Raw genomic sequence first — 27656 nt, forward strand, 5'->3', positions numbered from 1 at the left:
TGCAACTCACTAAACAAATGAGTGAATTGGCCCCGATTCTGCATTCCTTCAGCCGCTCGAGGGAAGGTAAATTTAAAAAATCGTAAAGTGCACAATCGCAGGCTTGCTAGTGGACTGTATAAAGAGCCAGTAAAAAATCAGTGCTTTTATCATTCGAATTTTGGCCCTAATATCTAAGAAATGCACTCACCCGTGGTCTTCCTGGTAGCATAGAAACAAGTTCGGTGATTGCATTTGGGCCATACTCGCGACCGCCATGTAAATCGCATGCTTTTGACCAATCCTTAATATCAAAGACTATCTATCACAGATCAGTCCGAATATCAGACATGTTACTGTATCCGATAACATTATGGCTGACTCTTTATCCCGGTTAAATGAGATCCACCAAGAGTCAAATGACTTTTCCTCTATGGCTGAGGAGCAAGTTAAAGATACCCAATTATCTGAACTACTACGTCTGATACATTATTTCAGTTCCATGTTTTGCAAATGCACCCTAATTTCAAACATTATTCTGATGTCACTACTAGTAAAGTTTGATCTTACGCTCCAGAAATTTTATCCTACTCAATCTTTATAAACATCCATTGTTTATCCCATCCAAGTGTTACAGACTCCAGTAAACTTACTCAACACAATTTTGTGTGCCAAAGATAATCAAAGACATAAATCGCATTAGGCACGATCTCGTGCATAACTCGAAAACTCATCAAAACACTCGTAGCCACACTTATCGACCTTGCAGTTGTTTCCTATTGTTGCTCAAAGATTCGAGCACGTTGATATCGATATTGTGATAACCTTGCCTCCATCTGAAGGATACACGTTTCTTGTCACCTTTATAGATTGTTTTTCCCCTTGGTCTGAAGCGATACCTGTGCAGAATATTATGACTGAAATAATGTCCCGCGCATTTGTTACACATTGCATCACGGGATTCGGAATCCCGAATATTATACCCGTTCGAGTCTCACCTGATTTCTTCACGTAGTAAGGTTTTATAAATATGCCGCATTCAAAAATCCCCATATCACCCTTCTAGCAATGGAATGGTAAAGAAATTTCGTGAGACCCTTACGCAAACCTTAAAATGTCATCGTAATACATACTGGACAGAAACTTTACCTGCTGTTATTCTTGGCCTCCACTTAGCTTTCAAATAGGCCCTTACTTATTGTGAGATGCTCTACGGAACAAGTCTGTCCTTATTGAGATGCTCTACGGAACAAGTCTGTTCTTACTGAGATGCTCTACGGAACAAGTCTGTCCTTACTGAGATTATCTACGGAACAAGTCTGTCATATTTCTTACAGCTCTCTAGCCACCTGTTTCAGAAGGATCCTACATTTTTCTTCTAGTATTTGTGCAGCACCATGCAGGAATTATCTCCAGCTTCTACATCTGCAAATACCAAACCCTTCTATTTTGTGCAGCCCTCTTTAGAGACTTGCTGTCATGTTTTGTGTGCAATGACACAGTAAAGGCACCATTGACACAACCGTGTTATGGTCCGTATCGCGTTGTCGAACGGGTTAGTAAACAGTTCACCATTCTAATAAATAGAAAAGATTCCGTTATTGGAACTGACCGTCTAAGGCATTGTTCGCTAGTCAGTACGACATATTACCAACTATACCAGTTATCCTTAGTGATGCTTCATCAACAGCACTAGTTGTTCCTAGCAATAGTTTACAATTCTCGACCTCTAGCTCAGCGGAATAATCAAGCGAAATACCGTGTTTGCCTACGAAGAAAACTACTCATTCTGATAGAGTAATAACATTTAAGCCTCTCTACTTATTACGTATTACAGCCTACGGTATTTGGATGGGATCCTGTGGTGATTTCACCGAGATCGGACTCTTTAACTCTTATTTACTTTCTAACTGCAATTTTAACTAAAGAAACGCTATGTACCTAACTGTAACCACCGCATCTGTATCTGAGTTAGTGATGTAGACTCCACGATACTCAGTGTAGACGCATGCATTCTTGCAACTCCGTTTGGTAAAATATTAAATTTGTTATGTTGTGAAGATAAATAGTGATTTATTTTATTAAACGTATTACTGCCTGTTTCAGTCTCCCGAAACCGTGTTATGACCTAGTACAGTGGTAATCCCACAAGTATATCAGTTAAACGTAACATTTGTCCTTCACTTAAATGTTACGTTTACGTCATAATTAATGAATACTCATTATTCTTAGAAAGCACGTTAACAAATGACATACTCGAATTCCCACATGCATCAGTTGCAAAAAATTTCGTTCGCCTAATTTGCATATTTCCTGCGATAACCTATACGCAGAAGTCCAGTTTTATGTTTAGTTTTAGGTAAACAAATTAAATAATTAACAATTGAAGAGTGGTTGAAAACTTAAATAAAAGAAAAAAAAATCTGAAATGTTTCAGATTTTAAATTACGTCCAAAGGGGCGTTTTTTAACATTTTGTGTGTTACCTTTCTTTATTAAATATCATGTTCCTCGCACTTAAACCATAAGATCCAGTGCAACAGCAATATCGCAAAATAGTTTTAAAACGAGCATATCTTTAGAATTTCCGATACAGAGACTCACGCGCTGGAGATAAAAATGATTTTTCTGCACAACGTTGCCATTGCTCGCTTTGAAATCCTTGAGTTTGTTAATCAAAAATTCGTCAAAGTTTTAAAAAATAGGAAATCGATCATAAAACAAATTTCAAATTTCAAATTTGGTCTTCCACATGCTCATATTCGTTGGAGGATTACGTTATTCAAAATTCGATGACTCTATGTACCGTTATTTTATGACAATGTGAGAAATATACATACATTTACGCAGATTTTCATTATTTAATTTCTTCAAATATAATGCAGGACTCTAACATTTTATGGCAACAGTTTTAAAAGTGAACCGACATTTATCCGTCCGACGCAAAATGCCAAAACGAAACTAATAGTCCTTCGGGATTCAAATACCTTTGGACTAATATGTAAGCTTAAACTTTCAGATTTTAATTTAGTTTTGATACGCAATATATGTAAATAGCACAGAAGGTCAAAAATGCGAATGAGTTGCTCAGTAGACGTCAGCTATTAGAGCAGCTTCTGTCTTCTGTAGTCTGCATTTCTTTTAATTTAATGTATTTTTTTCCGCTTTCCATATTTATTTTAAGAAATTAAAAAGTCCACTATTGCATAAATACTTTTACATCACCCAAGAGAACAAAATTTAGCCGTTATTTTAGCATCTTTATAGTAACTTTTAGATAATACAAATACTTATTTAAATTTTTAAAAGTAATTCAGTGAATACTGCGATAATTGAGATACTAAACGAAACTAGGAGGAACTAGCAGCTTACAGATGATTCAAAGTTCTATATTACATAACCTAATACAAGCTATAGCATTATAGAAACAATCAGTGTGTTTTTGATGTTACATACTAAAATCTATTTCTAATTTTAATGTCAAAAATAGCAATGTAACAACAATAATTATTATGAAACTTTGATAAGGGAAAGTAATTTGGATTCATTTCCTTTCCTTAGTTTGCAAGTTGCCGGCATAAATGCCATTATAGAATGGTACCTTTAATTTATTGGTGCAAGGCTCAATGATAAGTACAATACCTTTTGAAATAGTAAATCAACAAGTTTAGATACAAGGTTTTTTTTCTTTTATTCCTTTTGGAAACTGCATTCTTATTATCAAGAAGAATAGAAGAGTTTGTGAATTCCCATATAAGTGTTTTCACTGTCCAGTCATTATCGAAAAATATACGAAAACTAAACGAAGCAAAACAAAAGAACCTTTTCTTTTGGTAAAACACAGAACATGTATGTATCCAGGAATAACTATCAAGTGGTCCGAACTGCCATATGTCATTAGGCCACTCACCAAATCGATGGAACAATATGCTTCACCGCGTGTTTTTGACCCACCTGGTGGTCCCATTTTTCACCCTTAATGGTTCTTGCCTTCCATAACTACGAAGCAAAAACCGTAAGTGCTGCGTCATAGGAAAGATGCCGTGGACACTTTTAGTTATTCAGACGGGATCCAATAAGCGCATAGAAGAGTTTATAGGAACATTGTGTAATAGAATGATTTAATGAAATGAAAAAAAAAAAAATAGAAGCTAAGACATGACTAAAGATTTTTGTTTCATGTAACACAGAAAACTTCCATCTGATGCATAAAGTTTTCAAAAGGTTTTGCTTTTTTTCTTTCCAAAAATGGTATTTCGTAAACATTGTTATTTTATGTTTAAGAATACTTAATACAGAATCTTATTTTTAAAAGTCTCTATAAATGTTCAAAATAATATTTTTCGCTCAGTAATATTTTTTCAATTAGCATGTTTTTCCCAAAGAAACATTTCCCGATGTTTAATATATTTGTTTCGATATATTTATTTTCTATTTAGAAATTTAAAATAATTATCTTATAATTACGATTAAATGTTATATTAATTCAATATAAAAACGTAAATGATTTTAATATGTTAAAGAATGCAGGGATATTCTATATCATTAAATTATACTTAGTTGTATCGTCAATTAAATATACATAAACATAATAAATAAAATATTATATGTAATTATTTAATTAATTTTCTTTTGTTTCTGAAGAAGAAATTTACAAATAAGTTTATTTGATTTTTCAATATTTTTAAATTAAAAAAATATTTGACTAATTTTATTAGAAAATTAATTAGATTTAAATAAGCATGGACTTTAAATATTCGATATCAAATTTACATTTTTAGAGATTTTTCTCGATTTCTGTTACTATTCGCATTTAAACCTCCGTCTGTGACGCAAAGCAATCGTGAACTTCCGCTCATAATAGAATGAAAGTCCCTCTTCCTTCTATGTATTTTTAAGAAACCCACGTTAGTTACAATGTGCACTCTCTATCTCCTTTGAAACGAAAAAATAAGTGCATTTAATTATGAGGAACTACTGTAAATATATTAACAGCTTTTAAACATAACCTATTTGGCATCTAAACTAAAGATCTAAAATACCGTCTACTGTGCAATATTTGGGATAAGGAAGTGTTACTCTAATCATAAAACATCTGAAACTTTTATTAGATATAAGGTTTATCGAAGTTTTGCATGAAAATGACTTTTCGACTTCATTTATAATTTTCGACTTCGGAAACCAAATGGTGGAAAATTAACTATATAGCAAATTTTAAATTTTAAAATGAAACGAAAAACATTTACAGTTATAACGCGTTTTCGATATTTTATTTATGGGATCTAAACATTCCTTCATTCGCAAATTAATTTTTTTAAAGTATTGTAAAATTTTGCTGGTGATTTTTCTTAAAAAAATTATGTATTGTTTTTTAGCTTAAAAATGTTATGGTGTTTTTGAATTTTTTACTTCTAATTTTTCCTAAGTTACCAAAAGGTACCCTACAAATTGACCATAACACCAAAATACTCTTACCACAGAAAAATACTAGTAACAATAAAGTTGAAAATTTTGCGTTGTGTTTATTCCGGATTAACCCTAAAATCCATTTGAGTAAAGACTGGTAAAAATCATGAGCACACAAATTAAATTAACCATTGATTGATCTAGAAAAAAAAAATATTTATTTAACTCTTATTGCAAATTTATATATATATTTATATATTATCCATTTTTTGGAAAATCAAAATATATTCAACAAATTTAGTACTATTGTTTTACAAATCAAACTATTACTGAGTGATTATTTCTTTAACATTAGTCTTTAGAATCTCTATTATAGTTACTTTTGCAATCATGTAAACATACCAAAAATAAACTATAAATTATTGAACAGTACCCTCCCCGGGGAGAAAAAAAATATAAATTTTAACAAGTTACACATTCCACTTCACACAGAATAATCAATACAGAAGAAATATTATTGCACTCAATACCATCCAACAAAAATAAAATAGTTATTGCACATAATAATTTTCATTTTTTTTTCATTTGTTTATTAAAGTATTGTTTAACAGGATAAATGTTAAGTAATTACGCTATTACGATCCTACCAAAAAAGTTAATCCCTGAGAGTAGCAGAGAGGCTCAAACAAAGATATTACAAATCAATCCTCACCAAGCAGGCACTCCAAAGTTGAATTACATAATTACAAGAAGAACTTATTTTTCCTTTACAATTAAGTTAAGTTACAATAATAAAAAAATTAAATCCTTAGTCAATTTAATACTTTACATAATCGACACACAAAAAATGATTTCTATAGAGTTAGGTTAACTTGGTCCACTACAAAAAAAATTTAATGCTCAACTCATCAATTAATTCAATCATTTAACTGCCGAACTCATTATCCTTTATCTAACCGGGAAAGAAAACATTAAAAAAAAAAAAAAAAAAAAAAAAAAAAAACTTATCTGAGGTAAGCAGTTGCTGAGTAGCAGGCAAAATCTAACCATACGAAACAAAATTGTCCCTTGAAGTTCAGGAGTAAAGCCGGCAGCAAGTTGCAGGAAAGGAGTTCGTCGATTATATGGAGGTTATCACGGGAGCCGAGGAGGTTTTCTATTTGATACAGGATGAACAAGGAAGATCCCATCTTTTAAGAAAGTTGAAATACAGTCCAGGACTTGGAGACGACAGCTGTCAGCAAGGAAAAAATTTCAGCTCAGGAATCAGTCGGTGGAAAAGGCGAGTCCGACTTCCAAGTTCAAAGAAGAAGCGGGTGTTGGAGGAAGCCAGAAACAAATGAAGCATTTCTATGGTAGAGAACTAGGTAGAGACATCTTTCTAGACGACGATTTTCAGCGGTAAATTTCTTGAAAACTTAAATGTAAACGCATACACCCAAAAAAATGATGAAGCAACGAAGAATTAGGTGGAGACAAAGATACCCGTAAACCAGGGCCCGCGCTCAAGGCGCGGAGGCACGAGGCCCGTAACATTATCGGTTAAGAAAATCATTTTTTCGGCAGACTCTGCTGCCGTTGCGCGCAGCACAGAAAGGAATTCAAAAGAAAGCAGAAGACGTGTCAAAAGAGTGTGCTCGTCCCCCAAAACAACCCGTTAAAAGGGAGGACGCTGGACTGCCAAGTTGGCACAACCCACTCTTCGCCAAAAGTTAAAATAGTTGCAACAACAGCATTCCCTCATGTTATCAAACTCGCCAAATCCACTACTTTGAAACCTCAACGGAAATTCTATGTCGCCAAACCCTTGCCAAATACACACCACCTGTGGCAGGGGGAAATTAGGATTTCAACAACCCTGCAAGGGGTCCCAACGAAAGAACGCTGAAACTCGCAAAAAGTGACTTTTCAACCGGAAAGAGAGCATTTCATCCCCCTTTAACTAAATCACAAGCAAACGAAGAAAAATCTACTAATTAAAGCTCATAACTGAAATACAATTAAAGTTAGAAAAACGAAAGTTATGTCAAATTAAAGAGTTAATTTTTCTGAAACTAATGATATTAAATACTAAGAAATCAAATTAATTTTTGACATGAAAAACTGAGTTTATTTCGTGAAATAAATCACCTATCCATTGTTTGCGTGTACAAGATTGACGACGCAGTTCGCGTAAACTCGGAAAGCCAAAATATATTACACTAGAATTAATAAGCCAAAAAAGAATATAACCAAACTTGTGTAGCTCAAATTTTGAATAATTACAAATTAAAATTTTGATTTTTATGAATCACTTAATTAAATTAAATTCGCCAGACAACAAAATACTAATCACATTTTATCAATAAATAAATCAATAAATAAAAATTTTATCAATAAATCACATTTTATCCATATATCTATGTAGGTAAGAAAAAGTTAAATTTATAAATTTCTGAGCCAGTTTTTAGCGATTTTTTTCCATTAACCTGAAAACATTCAATGTGATTACGTTAAACATAAATTTAAAATTTCTTTACTGCATTGGTTGTTCAGAAAAATAAAATAGTTGAGTTTCAGTTTTTTTTTTTTTTTCATCACAACGTCTAATGTTTCAGTCACACTAAATTATATTCTTTTTCTATATTTTAACAGCACGACAGTTCTCCTCATTCACAGTTTTGTGTGTGTATTGACTCCATTACGTTTAATTCATAATGTCTGTAAACGCAATATTCATTTAAAATTTAGTCTAAACTCATAAAATTCCAAAAACGCATCAGAATAAATACGGAAGAATTGTACTTTCATACACAAAATGAGAATAATTATCATAAACAATAATTATTATCGGTTAGGTGGAAAACTTGTAGAATAAAAGAAAATTTTTATTTCTAAATTTTTATTTTTCAAGATGAAGAAATGCATACTTTTATAATATTTGACATTTAAGGAAATTAGAAAATGTAAGAATAGCTATAATTCTCTAGTTGATAATTTCTGTAGTCAAAGTCGAATGTCAAAATTCAAGCCAAAATCAAATTTTCTATCCCAACCTTCACAGTACTCGCTCCGAAAGCACTGCACCACTAAAAATTCCTAACGCACATCAAAGTAAGGTATCGTACTAAAAATGTTATCTGTTTCTTCATAAGCATCTCATGGAAGTATTTCGTTTTCATATACATTTCTTTATATCACTTTTTCTATCTTAGACCGAGTTTCTGAAAGCAGAACTGGATTCCAAATGTTATCTCATTTCTTATAGAGTTCTATAAAAAGCAAACTATTCAATCTCATCTGGAAGAAAAGGTAACGCTCATGTATCAGCATAACACAATTATCTTTCATTTCTTGTTGAATCGATCTGGATCACAGATGCATTAGTAATAATTTTTCTAGTTAGTCTCTCACAGTAGGGAATTAGTAAACTTATTATGTATCGACTTTCCTTGACAACTAGCAAAGGCATACTTTTGGCTGGGGTTTTCTTCAAACGTAATACGTTGAGAGAAGAGCTGTTTTGAATGAGAAATATTGAATTCTGCCGTTTTGGATCATTTTGGCACATGATGATAAAAATTAAAATTAAAGTGAAGTCAGTATTGTTTTATTACGTTTGGAAATATGTACGAGAATCATATAACCGTTCATTTATACAAGTACTCGAACATAATTCTGCAAAAAACTGGAATAAAGTATACCTACAAATATAAATTATAATTTGCAGAAAAAGTATGTGTTAAGAAAATTAATGAAAGTAAATAGTTCTGGCTCTCGAACTGGAACATAAGATTATTGCACCATAAAAGAATACAGGCGGTGATTAAATTCAAATTAAAGGAGAGAAATATAAACAATATTTTTATGTTTATTATTTTTATTTTTGGAGGAAAAACTACTGAAGAATATCTGCAAGAAATGAGATGGTGAGAATTTATGGGCTGGGTGCATTCAACAGTGTTGGTAACTACAGAACATTCTATATAGAAAATGTCATGAATAACTACTAATCAAGAGTTTAAATTTAAGCCTGTTATGAATAAAACATATATTAAACTTTCGAAGCAGATTTTAGACAATGGAGAAATGTACTAAACGTAAGTCAGAAAATAGCACAAAAATTCCCAAGAAAATTAAAATTCTGCAATTAAATCTAGTTGGCTTCCTGTAGGTTCTAAGCGGAAAAAAATTCAAAAAGATAATTAATTCTAATCTGAGATAATAGTGCAATATAAAAATAGCCATGAAAGTTACAAATGCATTATTCTAAGTGTTAAGAGAACAAAAACGAACACAATATTCGTAATGTTGCAACACTATTTGCCAAGGTTTAAAAACAAACAAACAAACAAACAAGAACCTTCTTCTTCAGCTGGAGAAATGCGTATGACAAAATAAAAGCCTATACTCAGACTATAACAATGACAGAAACAAGGTCAAGTCACTAGCTCTATTTACTGATGAAAAATGAAAACAACAATGACATAATTTCCTTAAAAGCTGAGGGTTATAATATTTGAATAATACTAGCTTCTGAAAAATGGAAAATGGGATTTTCTGATGAAAAATGGAAAATGGGAGTTTCTGATAAAAAGTATTGGACAACACAGGATTTAAAATCATTTAATTTTTCTAATGTAGGTTTCATGTTAGTTAGGTCTACAATTTAAAGCTATTTTATTACCTTAACACTTCTACTAGTCAGTATTAAGCTTGTTATTTTAAGTCAGTTACAAATGCAATCGATTTAAGATAATTAAAGTTACTATGATTAGTTATTCCAAAACATTTTCTACTTGGGAAAAAATTAATCAGCTTGTGCATCAAAATCCCGTACAGTGGTATTTAGTATAATAATTAGAAGAAACACTTAAATCAGCCAACAAATTATGATCATCCGACTTAACCAATGCAAAATGTAAGATATGGTTGAAATAAGAAATTAACTGCATTATAATCTCAACTTTCGCGAAAGCAAGAAGAAAAGAAAGACGGGAAGACAAGTGGCAGTCTACCAAGCCAGCGGACAAAGGAAACCAGAGTTGACAATTTTTTTTTTTTCAGTTTTCACATGTGCAATAGACATATATGTGATTATGACAATTTAATTGTTATTATACGCTTAATTATAGTAAACTATTAGAAATAGGATGCGTCACATGTTCTACGAGATGAAAACCCTATTACAACTGAAAGTTTTTTAATTGTTCCGACGGATCTTCTCACATAAAGGTGAAATAACAAAAGTTAATCTTCTATACGTTGTTGCCATCAGTATGCAATTATTATGCATAGGTATTCAAGTCAGATAATTACTGAAAAATAACTGAATGATCGTTATGATTTATTAAGCTCGTTTAAGGAAAAAGCCGTAACTCGAGTTTTTAAGCAGTCTTAAAATACAACTCCGTGAGTGTATTTTAAGACTGCACAGCAGAGAAAAATGTATTGAGAAAATGTGCAGAGAAAATCGTAGAGCTAATCCTCCTGTAAGGTAACATGGAACTCAAGAAATATTTTGTATATGCTTCTTGAGTAAATTTCTGTAAGAATAATTATTTTTTTGCTTTTTTATATGCTGGTCTTTAATAGCAGACATTCACGTTTAGCTATCCTGTTTTAAGTGACGATAATGTGTACATATTTCAGGAATTATACTAAGCCATGTATTTCTGGCAGTCATTATGAAGTTTGAGAAGCAATTCGTTGTTTGCATTCTTAAGATAACTTCGGTTTCAGCGAGTTTTGATTTAGGTTGTTTTCCAGATTTTCTAACCGCTATAATTTAAGGACATGATATTTATATCACAATAAATTTTTCATGATATTTATATCACAATAACCGATGCATCAGTTTGATTTTTAAAGATTATCTTGTTTCTGAAATGTTATGGCGTATTCGATACCGTCCTTGATTCAAGATTGAAGTAGTTGACTATTTATATTTCTGCTAGCTATTTGAAAAGGTGGAACTCTAAGTAGGCTTTTCTGAAAATATGCAGATATTTGATGTGGACAACACACGACTTGCTTGTGCTGCCTATTAAATAAGACATATTTTTTTATTGCACACTTTATTTAAATTTAATTCCTCGAATGATTGTAACTTGAATAAACGATAGCTCAAGGCAAGTTGAAAATGAAATAAAAAATTGCAAGTTTTGAAATTAAATATTCGTGGTCAATTTCAATCTTTATGGTACTCATGGAAACAGTTTTTTCTTTTCAAGCAGATTGCAACTTTGCATGTGCTGCATACCCACATTGTTCTTATAGGCTTTTACTGGGTGATGCAGAGTACACATCGTCGTGATGCTGTCTTCGATGGCTGATGCTAATTTTCTTGAAGACGAATTGCTGCATCAACTACTAACTTATGTTTCTTGTTTGCCATTTAGTGAGCTACAAAGGAGCTTCAGAAACGGTCAAAATTGGAAAACACTCAAACGAGTGTGTAAGACATTCAACAGACGTTCGCTGTAGTACCTTTCAAAGAGTTAAGGGGAGAAGTGGATGGGTTTCATATTGTAATTTTGGCGGAAACAAAAAAGATTCACTTTTTAGTCATGATCGAAAAATAATTGCTGTGTAGATGAAAAGAAATGGTGGCGTAGTGGAATGACCGACTGGAATTTTGAAATGATAATTAAATGTCATTTATTTTTGGATGACGATTTTCTTAAAACATATCTTTATAATTGGTAGAAGACTAGAGTTGCTAAACGCGCCCCATATGCCATTATATCTTAGATAATGTAGAACAGCTAGCAGAATCTAAGCGACACGTTGTCAGCAATAAAGCGAAGTGACGAAAAAAGAGAGGAACTTAATACTTTGATACGATGTTCGTTATTCTTGCATGCTGCGGAAGATGCACTACTCCTGCTCTTTCCAGATTCTTGAATAAGTCCCCTTAGAGTTCTGACTTATGTAAAAGTCCTAAGATGAAGCTTCTCCGGTTGAGATAGCCTTGTAAAAGAAAAAAAGAGAAGTTAAGACCTGAGCTTCGGTGATCAGCAAGCCTAGATAAGACTTTTGTGGGGCAGCTGCAGAAGGACAGGGATGTATGTGTAATCCGGAACGGAGTGAGCTTGCAAACTACTATACAATACGAAGAACAATACATGTATGGAGAAACATTCAGGCATTTTCTTGCAAAAAGCTTTTCTGTCCCTACGCCGTTTTCTTAATAGGCACAAAGAATGTGCCAAGTTGTGTGTGGCCGCAACATGTTTACTGAAATAAAATGAAGATTTATTCTGTCTCGGCTTTCCCAATCATTGTAGATCGGCATTTCAGCATCTTATGCTACTAAAATTCTTGCTCTTAATTACGGATTCAGCCTTCTACGTTTTATGCCAGTTGTGGCGAACCTTTTTGGGGCCGCGTGTCCAAAACAGTTTTTTTTTTGGGGGGGGAGATGAGAAGTGGAACATGAGAAGGCATCTGACGAATGATTACGAAGTGTGGCATCTGACGAATGAAAAGAGTAGAATGGAAGCAGGATAGTCGGTGACGAGGCTATTTAAAGATAGCCAGTAGTGTAATGTCATGAATCCAGAAACAATTTAAAGATGCTGGTGCAAATATGCTATGGATACTTGACCGTGCAAATATGCTAAGTGCTTAAGGGCTGTAAAGAAAATGGTTATGCTGGAAACCTCTAACTTGTATCTCACTGGTTGGGGCTACGAAATGCGCTCATTTGCAGATATCAAACTGTACCTAGGGCTGAAGCCGAGATTGGTTTACTGATGAGTATCGGTTTTGTTCGGAAAATAATCATAGACGTGTTATAACCTGGAGGGAGGAAGCACATGCAATGAGTTTGAAAACCTCCTTGAAAGTCATTGTGACAAAAGGGTCATGATATAATAATAGGACAGACCATCATTTTGAACCGCCATCTGACCTGCACACTTTTACCAGTGCAACTATGAAAGCTGAACTACACAGAGATGAACTTCTTGATCTTCATGTCAAGTCCCTTAGATGTTTATTTCGTATTAACTTCTTGTTAATGGATAATAATGTTAGTTCCCTTTAGGGTTCAAGTATGCACCGGGTTTTGAAATCGAATAAAATTTCAAATTCTTAGGGTTCAAAAATCTAATAAAAGAAGTAGCTGAAGAAGAACTGAAAGATGCGATAATTTTTCCGGGTATAAATACGATAGACCATGTATGTTCCATTTCAGGGTACCGACGTTTATCGCTATAATCCTCACCTAACAACCTACAAGAGCTTAAGGCTGTATTCCTCATGAATATATTTTACTACTGCAAGAACTGAAAGAAATGCTAATACACAGCGCAGAAAATCGTTGTAAATCTTGCACGTACGGTTTTGACAACAACGTTTACCAAATTTGGCAATGCAAAAATCTTGAGCAGGTTTCTTTTTATAGCCGCATACTATTTCACGTTACATGAGTTTTATAATTATTCCTTTAGTTTTTTTTTTTTTTTTTTTTTTTTTTTTTTTTTTCAGATGTATTTTTGACAATATATGGTTCCAATTTGTGAGAGACACTTGAGACTAAAACCCAGGCAAGAGGAGGAAATTTTTTAATTAAAAATTGTAATCGAATATTAATTGAAAAAGAAACTTACGTTTTTTTCAGGTTGATTAACGTTGTAAAATCACTTAACCATCTCTAACCTGGAACATTAAAGCTAAAACAGCTAGAGCAAAATTGAATGTTCGGCTAATTATAGATGTGCTACTTATTTGAGTATTTAGGTGTTTTTTCAGGGCTTTAAATATTTGGTTTATTACTTCATCGTAAATGTATAATTTCATAACCTATCTTGAAATTTTAGACGTGAAGTAACGTGGAAAATAAATTCACTAATGTCAGAGAAAATTCTTCCAGAATTAGACGTAATCTCAATACATATTTAATTTCTTGAATTACTATAGAGACATTTGTATTATTAAAATTCAGAGTAACAAAAGTCTTCATTTTTCTTGAGATGTTTTAAACAAAACAAACAAGAAACATAAGAACAGGAGTTGTCAGAGAGCAAAATCTGGAATGGCAGCTCCAATGGGCATTTGACGTGCGAAGTGAAAAGAGAAAAGGAGCAAGAATAAATACTTGTCAGGAAGAGTAAATATTTCTCGATGGAAATATTTACTCGGCGAAAAGAAGTAAACCTTTCTATGAAAGCTGAACTCTCTATGTACTTGTATTTCAAATCTCTCTAAATGTTAAAAGAATTGAATGTGATTCTAAGTTTTGTACAAATACAATTGAGATGCAGTTGAACACTGTCTCAACTGTGAAGCATTTATTAAGCCTTAACGTAAGTACACCAACTCAAAAAAAAAAAAAAAAAAAAAAGAGAGAGAGAGAGAGAGAGCTTTGTATCTCGAATTCAGTCTGCCAATTGACGAAATTCAACTTGCCTTTTACATTGCTCGATAGAGTGCCTTAGGATGTGTATCATATTTATGTATAACATTGTTCTAATACATATATTTGGGCACAAAATCTGACTTTTTCCGAACTGAGTTGCCAAATTTTTTTTCCATATTTAGATTGTACGACTCAAATTATACCCAAAAGCCAAATCTGGTAAAATTTGGTAAGAAACGTACCGAGTAATTCATAAACAAAATGCGGCATAATTTTTACCACTGCGAAGAGTAATTCACTTCGGAAACGTCTCAGTTTATGTTCACTTTGTTGCTTTAACTTTCATTCTGAGCGAGTGGAAAAAAATGTCTGGTTTCATCTTTCTTGGAAATATTTTTATTTTATACTGTTTCTTAGTCACAGTTGTTAATTTCACATTTTTTTTTCTTTTTAAAGAATTTTATTTTAATTAGTTGACCTGCGTTATAAAATTATATTTCTTTAAAAAATTACTTTAAAATGTTTTTGTTTATTAATTTTCATTGCCACTTTAAGCATGTTTATTCATATAAATGTTCGTTTTTCTAAGCATGATTTCTTTCACTTGCATAGCATTTCTTTCGAGAGAATGTTTTCATTCTAATTCATTATTTAATTTGTTAAAAATTATTTAATTTTTTTGTTGTTGTTTGTTATTCATTCTTTAATTTGTTAAAATATTATCCATACATATATTATATATAAGTTCAAACCTTTCATGTTTTAAATCGTAAAAATCAAATAGCCCAACATAAAAAGATTAAATTCTATAAAAAGCAAATAAAAAAATAAAATTAAAAGTGAACAAATAAAAAAAATGTTTTTAATACCTTGAATGTTTTTTACTTCCTTGCACGAAGTAAAGGACGTATTACAATCTCGAACAATTCCTGGTATCATAGTTCAACGAAAATATCCATTTTGACGGCTATTGAATGCAATTTAACAGTGCTTTTGCGAGACATCTGTACATCAGGACAGAATAAAGGACTTCCCCCCCCAAGAAATTATAACACTGGATTAAAATAGCTTCAGAAGAGATATTTTTGTGGCATCTGTACGTAGGTACCTATGTACGTCTGTATGTATGTATCTTGCATAACTCAAAAAGGAGTAGCTCAGAACGTTCAAATTTTGTATATAGGACTGCTATAACATGCAGTTGTGCACCTCTCTTTTGGTTGCAATGGGCCGTAGCAAAAGCGTATGTATGCAGAGTCGTTATAATTAAAGTCCCACTTAATAATTACTTGTCGTTATTACTTGTCGTTATAATTAAAGTCCACAAATGGTCATAAAAGGAAAACTACTGGACCAAATGTTATCAAACTTGGTAATCGTGTAAAGGATGTCATTAAAATTTATTTGCCGCGAAAAGAACACACCACCAGGGGGAAAATGGCGCTGTATACAATATTGTTAAACGAAATCTAACCTAAGATTCGGTCCTACCTAAGAATCTAACCTAAGATTTTGTTACACGGGTTTAACATGTTGCATACACTTCAGAAACATTAACCAAAGAAAAAATAAAGGTGATAAAAGTCGAGTGTTCTATCCTTGTAACGGAGAACTTCTTCCGTGAAAACCACAAGTTAGCAATTATAAAATCTAAGATCGCAAATCATTCGCCAAAACTCCGAAAATCGTTTTCTTAGAGATCTCTAATTTGTGATTTTTTAAGCCTGAAGTCGACTCTAAGTCGAAGATTCGGTTTAAATCGTTTCCGTTTTTAATCGTTTCTGAAACGAAATTGTTTGTGGGGTTAGGTAAAACCGCAATGGCTTGAAAATGGCTTACGGAAAGAAGAAGCACATAATCTAAACAATTTGGTGTAACTGAAAGATGCGATACATTGACATTTCCGTAGCGTTCCTCCTGATATGCTAAGAGGTGCATAATGTATTAATATGATTTAGCTTGCTTTCGAAAAATGGTGGACGCCACATTGAACATGCTTTATAACATGTTTTAGAAACTATTATACAGGTTTTAAACCGATGTCTTCACGTTTTATTTGATTTAACAATATTGCATACAGCGCCATTTTCCCCGTGGTGGCGAGTTTTTAATTTTTTCCCCCCGCGGAAAATAAATTTCCATGACCTATAGGATTACCAAGTTTGATGACATTAGATCCAAGAGTTTTAATTAATAGAACGTTAATTATAACCACCCTATATATATATATATGTATATAAACCCACTCTGTTACTCGGCTTCTTGAGCTCAGTTTTTTAAAATTTTATTTTTATTTTTACTCTAACATGTTGGTAAATTGCTCATTTTTTGTTAAAATGATTGAATTATGTTGTTTTTATGTTCCGGTTAAGGATTTTATGCATTTAGGTAATCTATGTTTAGTTATACTTGTAGAATTATGAACAATTTAAAAGTTGTTTAAGTGCGGCTAAGTCTATTTTTTCTTACTATACCAGCCATATTTGTTTACATTTTAATCCTAGCAGACTAGTGAATTAATTCTTTCTGCACCTTTGGTAACTTTCTGCCGATTGGGACCAAAAGGAAACTTTTAGTTTTCTGCACCGAAAAATCTGCCTTCTTGCCCGCTGATCGAATTCGTTGCTTTTGCATAAAAACTGGAATTTTAACTGTAAAAGTTGTTCTTTAAATTGTTTTAACTGTATTTGGTGTTTTATGCTATTCTATATCTTTCAATTTTAATGAAGATATTTTGAGTTTTTATGTATTTTTACCTTCTCGCGAATTGAGAACTGAACTAATTGAATGAGTGTATATCTCTGATGAAAGTCGAGGAAATATATCTGTCATATTAGTAGAAACTCTTGTCGCCAGTCTGTCTCGAAATGTAATATGATATTTTCTTAAAAGTGTATCAGAAAGTTTATATTAGAAAATAAAATTCTATGGTTTGTTTACATATGAACATCTTTGAGAGAACGTTACAAAAACGTTCGAATAACCTCTGCATACCTCAGGTTAAATTAGAGAGAAGGCGTGTAGAAGTCTGTATTGGGCACTGTTCCTTTTGAAGCAGATTGTCGATTTCTCTTTATCTGCTCCATGTGAGAAAAGAAACTTTCCTTTGAAAGGACACTTTATTTTATGGGAAGCCGAAATAATCACGTGGAGAAAAATCTGGTTAACAACAGGATTACTAAGTACGCATACATATTTTTAGAAGAATGTGCCTCCGCGAAGTGGTTATTGACAGATGGGGAGATGCATTATTGTGCAATAGAACGATTTGGTGACTGAATAATCTAAGATAAAAAAAAATATCTGCTTAATTCTCAGCTATTAAAGTCAGCTACTCGAACAAACATTTAAATTTGCTGCATTATTTTGAAGCCTCATATTGTAGGTTAAACCTAATGCCACTTAATTTCAACACCTGTTAAATTTTCCCGTGGTTAAATAACACTAAGAAAGTACTGTCGCCTTAGTTTCAAGAACATTAAATAAATACAATAATAGCATATGTAACTGAACGTCCATTTATACTATGGTTTGGTAGTAAACTAAAGAGTTGAAAAAACTCTGCTGTTTGTGTCTGAGAATACAATAATAATTTTAATATTTGCAAATCAAACAGTAAATTATAATTTAATAAACTGTATTCTAACTTCGGAGGTCCCACCAGCTGGCGACGGTTAAAGACTGCTGAATACTGGTAGTTTGTGACGAAATCCAAGCCAGGCAAAGCAGTTTTTTATGATTTGCCCCATATGCAAAATGAATAAGAAAAACTTCTCTTTAGAAAAGTCACCATGAATGAATTCGTTTCCTTTGGCAGATAGTTTACATGCACTTTATCATATTTAAATACCGACCTAACCAAATGTATGTACGATCTCTAAACACAGGTGTCTAAATTAAAAGAACTAGAAACCACCGAAAACCAGTATAGAAATACAGTTGGGAGGAATAAGTTAAATACAGTGCATATGGTTAACCAGCCAATTCATTCTCTTTCTGAACTCAGATTGTAAGTCGTTAATTTAACTAACATAATTTGTCTTTCTAACAGAGTTCGTGGAAACTGTAGGCATTTACAACCATGCCTTCTCCGAGATTCGAACCCAGGCCCTTCGGTATGGCAGTCAGGCCTTCCTAAATGAATTTTATTTAGAGTAAAACTAAATTTCGAATTATGTAATAAACAAATTATGTACCTAATAAGTAAAGTTAATCTGAAAATCGATATTATTACATATGTAATAATTCAAATAATACTGCGCGATTAAAATTTGATTATTAATTTTTAAAAAAACTGTTACTGGTACTTTTATAAAAGTCCAGACATTGGCATAATTTGAAGTGTAGAAAAAATTGGTATGTCATTTTTGAAACTGTCCTATTTTGTGTCAAGATTTGCAAGTTAGAAAAGCCGCTACATATAAATCTAATATGTATCGTAAAGACTTGAAAAAAAGTGAATTTAGTCAATCGATCGAGTAGAATGAGAGATACTATATAACTGTTCCATACTTGTTTTTTTTTCCTTCTTTTTTGATTCAGTGTGCATTAAGGAATTGCATGCACTAACATTTGTATTACATTTTAAGTATTAAATTTTAATTCTGATATTCGTATTATATTTTTAACTCATTTCCAGAAATTTTATATCTTATATCTAAAAATGATTTTGAGTTATAAACATTTCGAAGCACAATTTTGAATTTTTATTCCACGTAAAAGTTCTCAATGTAAAGCTTGAGATTCCAGAAATTTAAAAAAATGAAGTGCAAGAATATTTAGTCTCGATATTGAGAAAGCTCAAGATGTACAGATAAATTCTAAAATTTATAATTAAATGTTCTGTACTAATACTGTACTGTAAATAGCGTTTTCAGTGGTAGAAAGACCATTTAGGCTGATTAAAATAAAATCCAGACATTTATTCAAAAATACATCGCCGTGAAACCTAAAATCAGCTTCAAATGTGTTGAATCTATACAAAAAAGGCTACTTAAAAATGTTTTAGGTTATTAAAGCAAGGATACGCTCACAATGGGTTGTTACAACTCTATCACATTTATGATTGACATCACTCCAGGAAATACAGAGGCTGTTCACACAGTTTTTAGACGATGTATATTGTATATACAAAACTAAATTACACTGAATTTAAATTCACTGAAACTTTCCTTTTTGTTTTTCCAGATTACTGCTTATATATTTTCATACTGATGTTTAACTATTAAATATGTTAAAATACTATACATATCGAATGATTAGATTTGACATTAAAACTACAAAATGTGCCATTGCCAAAGAATTAATTAATTATTACACTTCCCATTTTGTGTTTGTTTTCAGTGACATCATATTCAAGTTTATATCTGCACATGACGCCACAGCTAGTACTTATTTCACCTTCAAGTTGGTTTAAAAAATTTAAGATTTGATTTATTTTAAAATTTTGTGAATTTGAAATCAGAAGCTAATTGCTTTACTTTGTTACATCTTCATAAATTTAACAAACAATAAAAAATGCTGTGATGTTGATCCAAATTTTGGATTACCTTTGTTTAGAAGAATAAAAAAGAATGGATTATTATTCATCTTGAAAAGAAAGCTGTGGCGTTCTCGAAACAAACAAGAAAATAATTAAAAAAAAAAAAAAAAAAAAAAAAAACTCTGGAACTGTGCACATAAAGTAAAATAAATGCTTTTAGTAATTTGACGAATCATGACAAATATTGTAAAAATCTTTATCTATGTTTAATGTGATTGCACAATGTGAAGCTTTCTCAAAGAAGAACTGGCTTACGTTATGAATCAGAAATTTATAGACATTTCTCTCAGTTACTAACATTTACAAATGACAATGTTCTACGAACATATCTTTGATGATAACAGGAGTGTCTGGTGATATTATTATTGTTCAATGGTTTCGTCAACTCGATTATTTCTGGATATATTTGCTTTGAAATAAAATGTAGAAAACTATTTACCAAAAATTATAGCATTTAACATTTACGTTTAATAAGAAAAATGAGAATTAAACGCGATGAAGTCTTTTTTGTTTATTATCTTATTTTGTTTGTGTTATTTTCTTTGGAATTAGTTTGTTTAGACATTTGTTTAGTATCTCATTTTAAGTCCAAGTATACAATTACAATAGCATGAAAACTACAGTTACTTGAAGCCTTCAGACTTAAAATCAGTAGCTGTGATGTCTTCAGACTCAAAATCAGTAGGTGTGAAAATCAGTAGCTTAAAATTAGCCTACGTATGTGACAGAATCTGATTTGCAGAACAACTGCGTTATAAATATGTTAGTATATTCTTTCAGTTTTAAACTACAGTTATAAAGCTTTTAAAATTGTATAATATGAACACACATCGTTAAATTTATTTTAAATTGTGTAATATGAACATATTTATCATTTATAATTTCAAGTATGTGTTTGAGCAAATGAATTCCGAAACTATGAAATTTAAGACTCTTTTAAGTCTTATAGCCCATATTCTCTTACGTTTTATATCATAATGTTTTTGGTTACAAGAAAGATAATACATGATGAACTTAACAACTTAAGGAAATGATAAGTATTGAACTTGTCTAAAATTTTACGTATTCCTATACACGAAATATTTGACTCTACGTTTTGCTTGCATTTTAGGCTAAAGAATACATAAATATGCTTGTTAAAAGGCATAGGTTTAGAAAAATAGCGTTTTCAGTGGTAAAAAGATCATTTAGGCTGATTAAAATAAAATCCAGACATCTATTCAAAAATACAGCAGCGTAAAACCTAAAATCAGCTTCAAATGGGCTGAATCTATACAAAAAAGCCTACTTAAAAAAGTTTTAGATTATTAAAGCAAGGATACGCTCATAATGTGTTGTTACAACTCTATCACATTTAGGATTGACAGCACTTAAGGAAATAAAACTGAAACACTAATACCCTATTCTCGTTCTACTAGCCTCTCAATAAAACTTTCAGATAAGCAGCTTTTATGTGCCCATATTTTGGCGCAAGTAATTTATGGTCACAAACTTTCATGGCTTACTCAGTATTTGAGCTCAAAGCATTAGGCGTGGTAGTCATATTTTCGTAACTACGATATCTCCCCATCAACTTGTAAGACCCTCTTGACAAACTTTCATGGCTTACTCAGTATTTGAGCTCAAAGCATTAGGCGTGGTAGTCATATTTTCGTAACTACGATATCTCCCCATCAACTTGTAAGACCCTCTTGACAAACTTTCATGGCTTACTCAGTATTTGAGCTCAAAGCATTAGGCGTGGTAGTCATATTTTCGTAACTACGATATCTCCCCATCAACTTGTAAGACCCTCTTGTTAGGCGTGGTAATTACCCGTATTTTGGTCCCTACAATATCGGCCCATTAATAAGAATATCTTTTTTGTTGTCTAGAAAAGCCCGAGTATGAATTCCTAGTCAATATTTAGGCTTTTAAGTAGATGTTTTGAATAGTTTTTAATTAGTCAAAAATCACTTATTTATAAATTGTAATATACCTAGACGCCCTGACAGAATAAACTTAACCTAAGATTTATGGTTTAATTTTAATTCAATTAAATACCTATTAATACAAAAATAATTTGTTCGAAATTGGATAAAGAAATTAAGTTGCGTTGCAGTCTTTTCGTTGGGAGAAAATTATTTGAAAAAGGAAGCAAGTATAAAAGAAAAGTTAGATAATCAAAAAAAAAAAAAAAAAAGATAACTAAATTTTCTGTGAATTAATTAGATAATTAATTTTTTTCGCTTTTATTTTAATTAAGAGAAAAAGCTTTCTCATTAAACGACAGCGATTTACTTCTCAATTTTTATTAAAATCACGTGAGAAGGGAAAAAAGTCATATATTGCGCATGTTTCAGAGAAGTTAATGGTTCATAGCCAAGAGATACACTTTTGTTGTTACTTTAATATTATAGCTTGTATTCTTTACCGTCTTTAATAGTTGCTATCGCTTTATAGTACGTTACCTGATTTTTTCAGTTTCTCTCAATTGGTAAAAAGCACTTACTGCCCGCTCGTGGAACACTTTTTATTATTTTATAGTGAGTATGTAAGTACATACATAAATAGTTTAATAATTAAATGTAGTTAAATAAAAACCTTCATCTAAGGCGACATAACCTAATGTTTTAATTAAAACTTATAAATAGAATAGTAAGTAAATTGAATAAGATTTTTTTTTACCGTAATGATACATATCCTGAATACAGCTTTTTTGTTGTGATGCTGCATACATGAATACAAATATTTCGTAATCATATAACATTTTAATTATTTAATGTATTTAAAACTGTAAACTATTTCATTTTTAACTTTAGTTTATGAACCTTTTTATTTGTTTCGTGGGAAAAAGGTTATTGTTCTGGTATTTAAAATTTTTCCCTCATTTGCGTTGTCATTTTATTACATTTCTTTAGTTGCCTGTTTACTTTAGTTTAATTTTCTGGTATAGAAATTAGTTTTATCCTGCATTACTATTAGCGTTTTTCTTTTTTGCATTACTTTATTAATTTTCTTTTTTCACTGTATATTCTCTAATAATTTCAGGAAAAGAATAATTTTGGAATCTTAATTATATGTCTTTGGAGTATAAACTGCAGTTAGATTTCATTTTGGTGATTGCTCTTGAAATGAAATTCTTTTTTTTTATACTAAGAATTTTTTAACTCACTAATTGTTTAAAACAATGTTTAGCATTTATTGTCACTTGCTATTTCTTCTTTTATATATATATATATATATATTTTTATTTTCTAATTTTAATACTGATATTCCTCTGCAATTGACAAAATTTTTACTTAGTTATTTAGACTTATTTTCTACATGAAGTTTTTTAATTAGATTATTTAGTAGACTAATGATTATTGAGTTTTGAAATTCTTATTCCGAATTTATCTCTTATAAAAATATATGCGAATATAGTTCATGAAATTTCCTTAAAAACACAAATACAGGATCAAGACGCAAGTGAAACACACCGACATGGAAAATAAAATAGGCAATTCGACAACCTTGTATTCGGCGTAAATTTTGTAAAATCCCAATCCATTTCGAGAGCAAAACGGATCCCCCTTCATCAGGTGCAAAAACGTCTGTAAAAGTTATCGCTCGTTTCAAAGTTGGTATTTATTTATTTATTTTTTCAAATATTTATCAGAGATATGTGTAAAGACTATGAGCCATGAAGTATGAGTCATGGCTTATAGTGACTTTTCACGCTATGAGCCATGGAATGTTAACTGTTACTCACTGTAAAAAATCATCTGTTATTGTTATGGGACTCAAATAACGGATTTCCTAATGCAAGTTGAACCTTTTAACTACATGTACCATAGCAGCGCGCGCAGTGAAATAACGATAATTCCTTATTTTTTGAGACACTTAGAGGACGACTAAAAAAAAGACGTGAGATCCAGTCGACCAAAGTCACATATTTTGGCTCCGGTGCCACCAAAGTGTCCATTAAATACTTTGGAGTAAACGCAGGAGTGCCTTCATTCAGGATCCTGCCCACGGATCTTCTAATGCTGGTCTAAAAGGAGAATGCGATAATTCCTTATGCATGTACATCTTGCACAAAAATAATTTTTTAAAAGGAAAAGAGACAGCTCTCTATCTCCCGTTTCAGTTCTCGATTCAATTTATGTTCAGTGCCACGTTGATTAAAAATCGCACAAATAGTTTTAAAAAAATTGCTCAAAAACTTTTAATTGAATTATGTATATATTCATTCATATCTCAATTCGAATTCGAGGTTCAATTCAAATAAAAGTTTCAGATATTTTCTGATTTTTTTTTTAAATTTGTATGTTTTAGTAATTTTTATCAATTTTTCGAAAACATTTTTGAACATATATATAACCAATAAAATTTTTATAATCTATAAAATTTTTACCATCACTTTAATACCGTTCTATTTTGAGACATGCTTGCAAAAATTAGAGATTTTCCTCAAATTTTCTCAAGGTATATGTGAATTTTTATAGCGGCGCATTTTGAAATTTGCCATGTTTGTTATAAGCGATAATAACACCAAGCATTTTGACGCACTTTGTTGAAATTATTCGAAAGAATGAAAGATACATCTTTTTCTTCCGCTCGTGCACAATAAAAGGGAAAAGAAAATAGTTTACCATAAACTTGAGAGTTTCGCCAAGTGAATTAATTACTTTTGGCGCAAGATGAGAAAAGTGCGGAAAGATTAATTTTTGAATTTCTAGTTATGTTTCTCGCCAAATGTTTGAAAATTTAATATTTAGACAAAATTGAGGCGTGAAATCGAAATATAGAAGAAAATATGCATAGCATTTCAGAAAAAGTCCGATTTTGTATCAAATTCTTATTTTAGAACAGTGCTATGTATAAGTCTAACGTATTCCCTAAATTGGACTTTAGTGACGTTAGAAAACCAAATTAAACTTCGTCAATATACCCAGTAGAACGGGAAATATAGAACTGCTCCATTTTTTTGTGCGTGTGTGTGTGTGTGTGTGTAGAGCGTCCACTGGAGTGCAAAGTTTACCTTAGAGAAACTAATATGAGAACAATTTGAATATTATACACAGGAGAGAAATATAAAAATTAATAAATATTCTTGCTGAAAACCAAGCTTATTTATTAAGCCTATAAAAATCACGTACAAGTAACTTAACTCTTCAGAGCTCATTCATTTAATCATTTTTAGGGAACTCCAAACGTTAAATTTAAAAAACTGTGCAGAGTTTTACTTTTCAAAACAAACTTCATAAAAAATTAATAATAGAAATTTAAAAAATAAAATAAAAATTACATATAACAAAATTACAATGAAATAAGCAATGTCCCTTAATACAAATATTATTTATCCTAATAAATAAATTAACAAACTTTCCGTTGCCTTCTCTCAACAAACGTCCAGTATCCAAGAGAAACATTAAATTTAGAAACTGCACAGAATTATCGTCCTCATCTTTCCAAGTGGCAACAGTGCTGATTTTCAACAGTCAGCAGTCCAGTGTACAACTGAATGAAAAACTGTTGCCAAAACCATATTTTTAAAAGAATGATAGTATTCAAAATGATGTGATTAAATCGAATAGACAAAATAAAAATAATCTGATTCGAATTTTTCAAAAACCGCTTAAAGGTTTAAAGTAAATAAGAATCTAAAAAGGATCTAAAAGAATGATAGTATTCAAAATGATGTAATTAAATCGAACAGATAAAATAAAAACAATCTGATTCGAATTTTTCAAAAATCGCTTAAAGGTGCACTTGCTCTTGTCTAGATGTACCTATGCACCAAATTTCGTAGCCCTGGGTCTATTAGCTTATTCGCAGCACGAACGAAAGGCACACAGACTGTTTCTTTTATTATATATGGAGATAATGCGATTTTCATGCATTATTTCAGTTTGGATAGTGAAAGGGTTATGTACGAAATTAATGTACCACAAATATTGTATAATAAATCGTTTAATTCATTTATTCAGTGGTCTCCAACTGGATGTCCGAGGACCACACGCGGTCCCTTAATCCATTTTATGCGGCCCACTAATGCATTCCATTTATGTATTTGTTGAAAATACGAAGTCGCTCAGATTTTCAGCACTTAATTATTTGAAATTCAAGTTTATATTACTTTTGTTACTATTAAAAATGAACTTAATGACGCATTAAAGAATATGTAAATTGAGCTAATTAATTTAAAATGTGATATAAACATTGTTGCGTGCGTACGGGTTCGTTATGAAATGAATTCACGAATTTCTTATAGTAGGTGCAAAGCCCTAGGAAGCTTCTCAGCTGATGGACATTTTCGGGACGTTTCCAGGATTTAATGGCTGATACCTTTTCAGGATCCGTGCGCACACCTTCTGCAGAGATGACATGTCCCAGGTAAGTCACTTCCTTTCGGAACAATTTGCATTTAGCGGGACTGAGCTTCAGATTGGCTTCTTTCAGTTTCTGAAGCACCTTCCTAAGATTTTCTAAATGTTCTTCAAAACTCTTTCCGACGATGATGATGTCGTCCAGGTATATGAGGCAGGCTTCGTAGGAAAGGCCTTTCAAAACAGTTTCCATAAGACGTTCGAATGTTGCCGGCGCATTACACAGTCCAAACGGCATCACCTTGAATTGCCAAAGCCCTTGTCCCGTAGTAAATGCCGTCTTTTCTCGGTCTTCAGGCTGTATTTCTACCTGCCAATTCCCACTCTTTAAATCAAGTGTTGAGAACCACTTGCTGCCAGAAAGAGTGTCTAGAATGTCGTCAATTCTAGGAAGAGGGTAACTGTCTTTCTTCGTAACCTCATTCAACCGGCGATAATCGACGCAAAATCTTGTTGAGCCGTCTTTCTTTCTGACTAGGACGATGGGAGATGCCCATGGACTTACTGAAGGCTCGATGACATCGCTTTCTTTCATATCTTTTAACAGTGTTCGCACCTCTTCCTGTTTAGCAAACGGTAGACGTCTTGGATGTTGCTTGATCGGGGGATGATCGCCGGTATCTATTCTATGTTGTGTCAAACTAGTTCGACCCACGTCAGAAGACGAGCGGGAGAAAACAACTTGAAGATCTTTAATGACGCGATCGGCAGCATTCCCCTCTTTATCGTTTAATTGCGCATTCTGCAATAACTCCGATGTAATTCTCTCTGAGGACACGGATTCTTGGATGTTACTCTTTCTTTCAACGGTGGTTACTGGAGTACATGTTGCAACCACTTCACCTTTCTTAATAATTCTCCCCTTCTCAGTTACATTGGCGACTCCCACCGGGATAACCGTTCTGGATAGGTCGACGAGTGTTGAGGCTACTAGTACTCCTTTTGGGCAATTACAGTTATTGGGATATTCTATGATGCCGTAGCGGAAATTTCTGTTTTCGGCTATGGATCCAGGAAGTAAAATTTCTGTTCTT

This window comes from Stegodyphus dumicola, chromosome 4 (genome assembly GCF_044657685.1).
Source record: "Stegodyphus dumicola isolate Sdum_Otavi_A_Nest chromosome 4, ASM4465768v1".
Taxonomy (NCBI): domain Eukaryota; kingdom Metazoa; phylum Arthropoda; class Arachnida; order Araneae; family Eresidae; genus Stegodyphus; species Stegodyphus dumicola.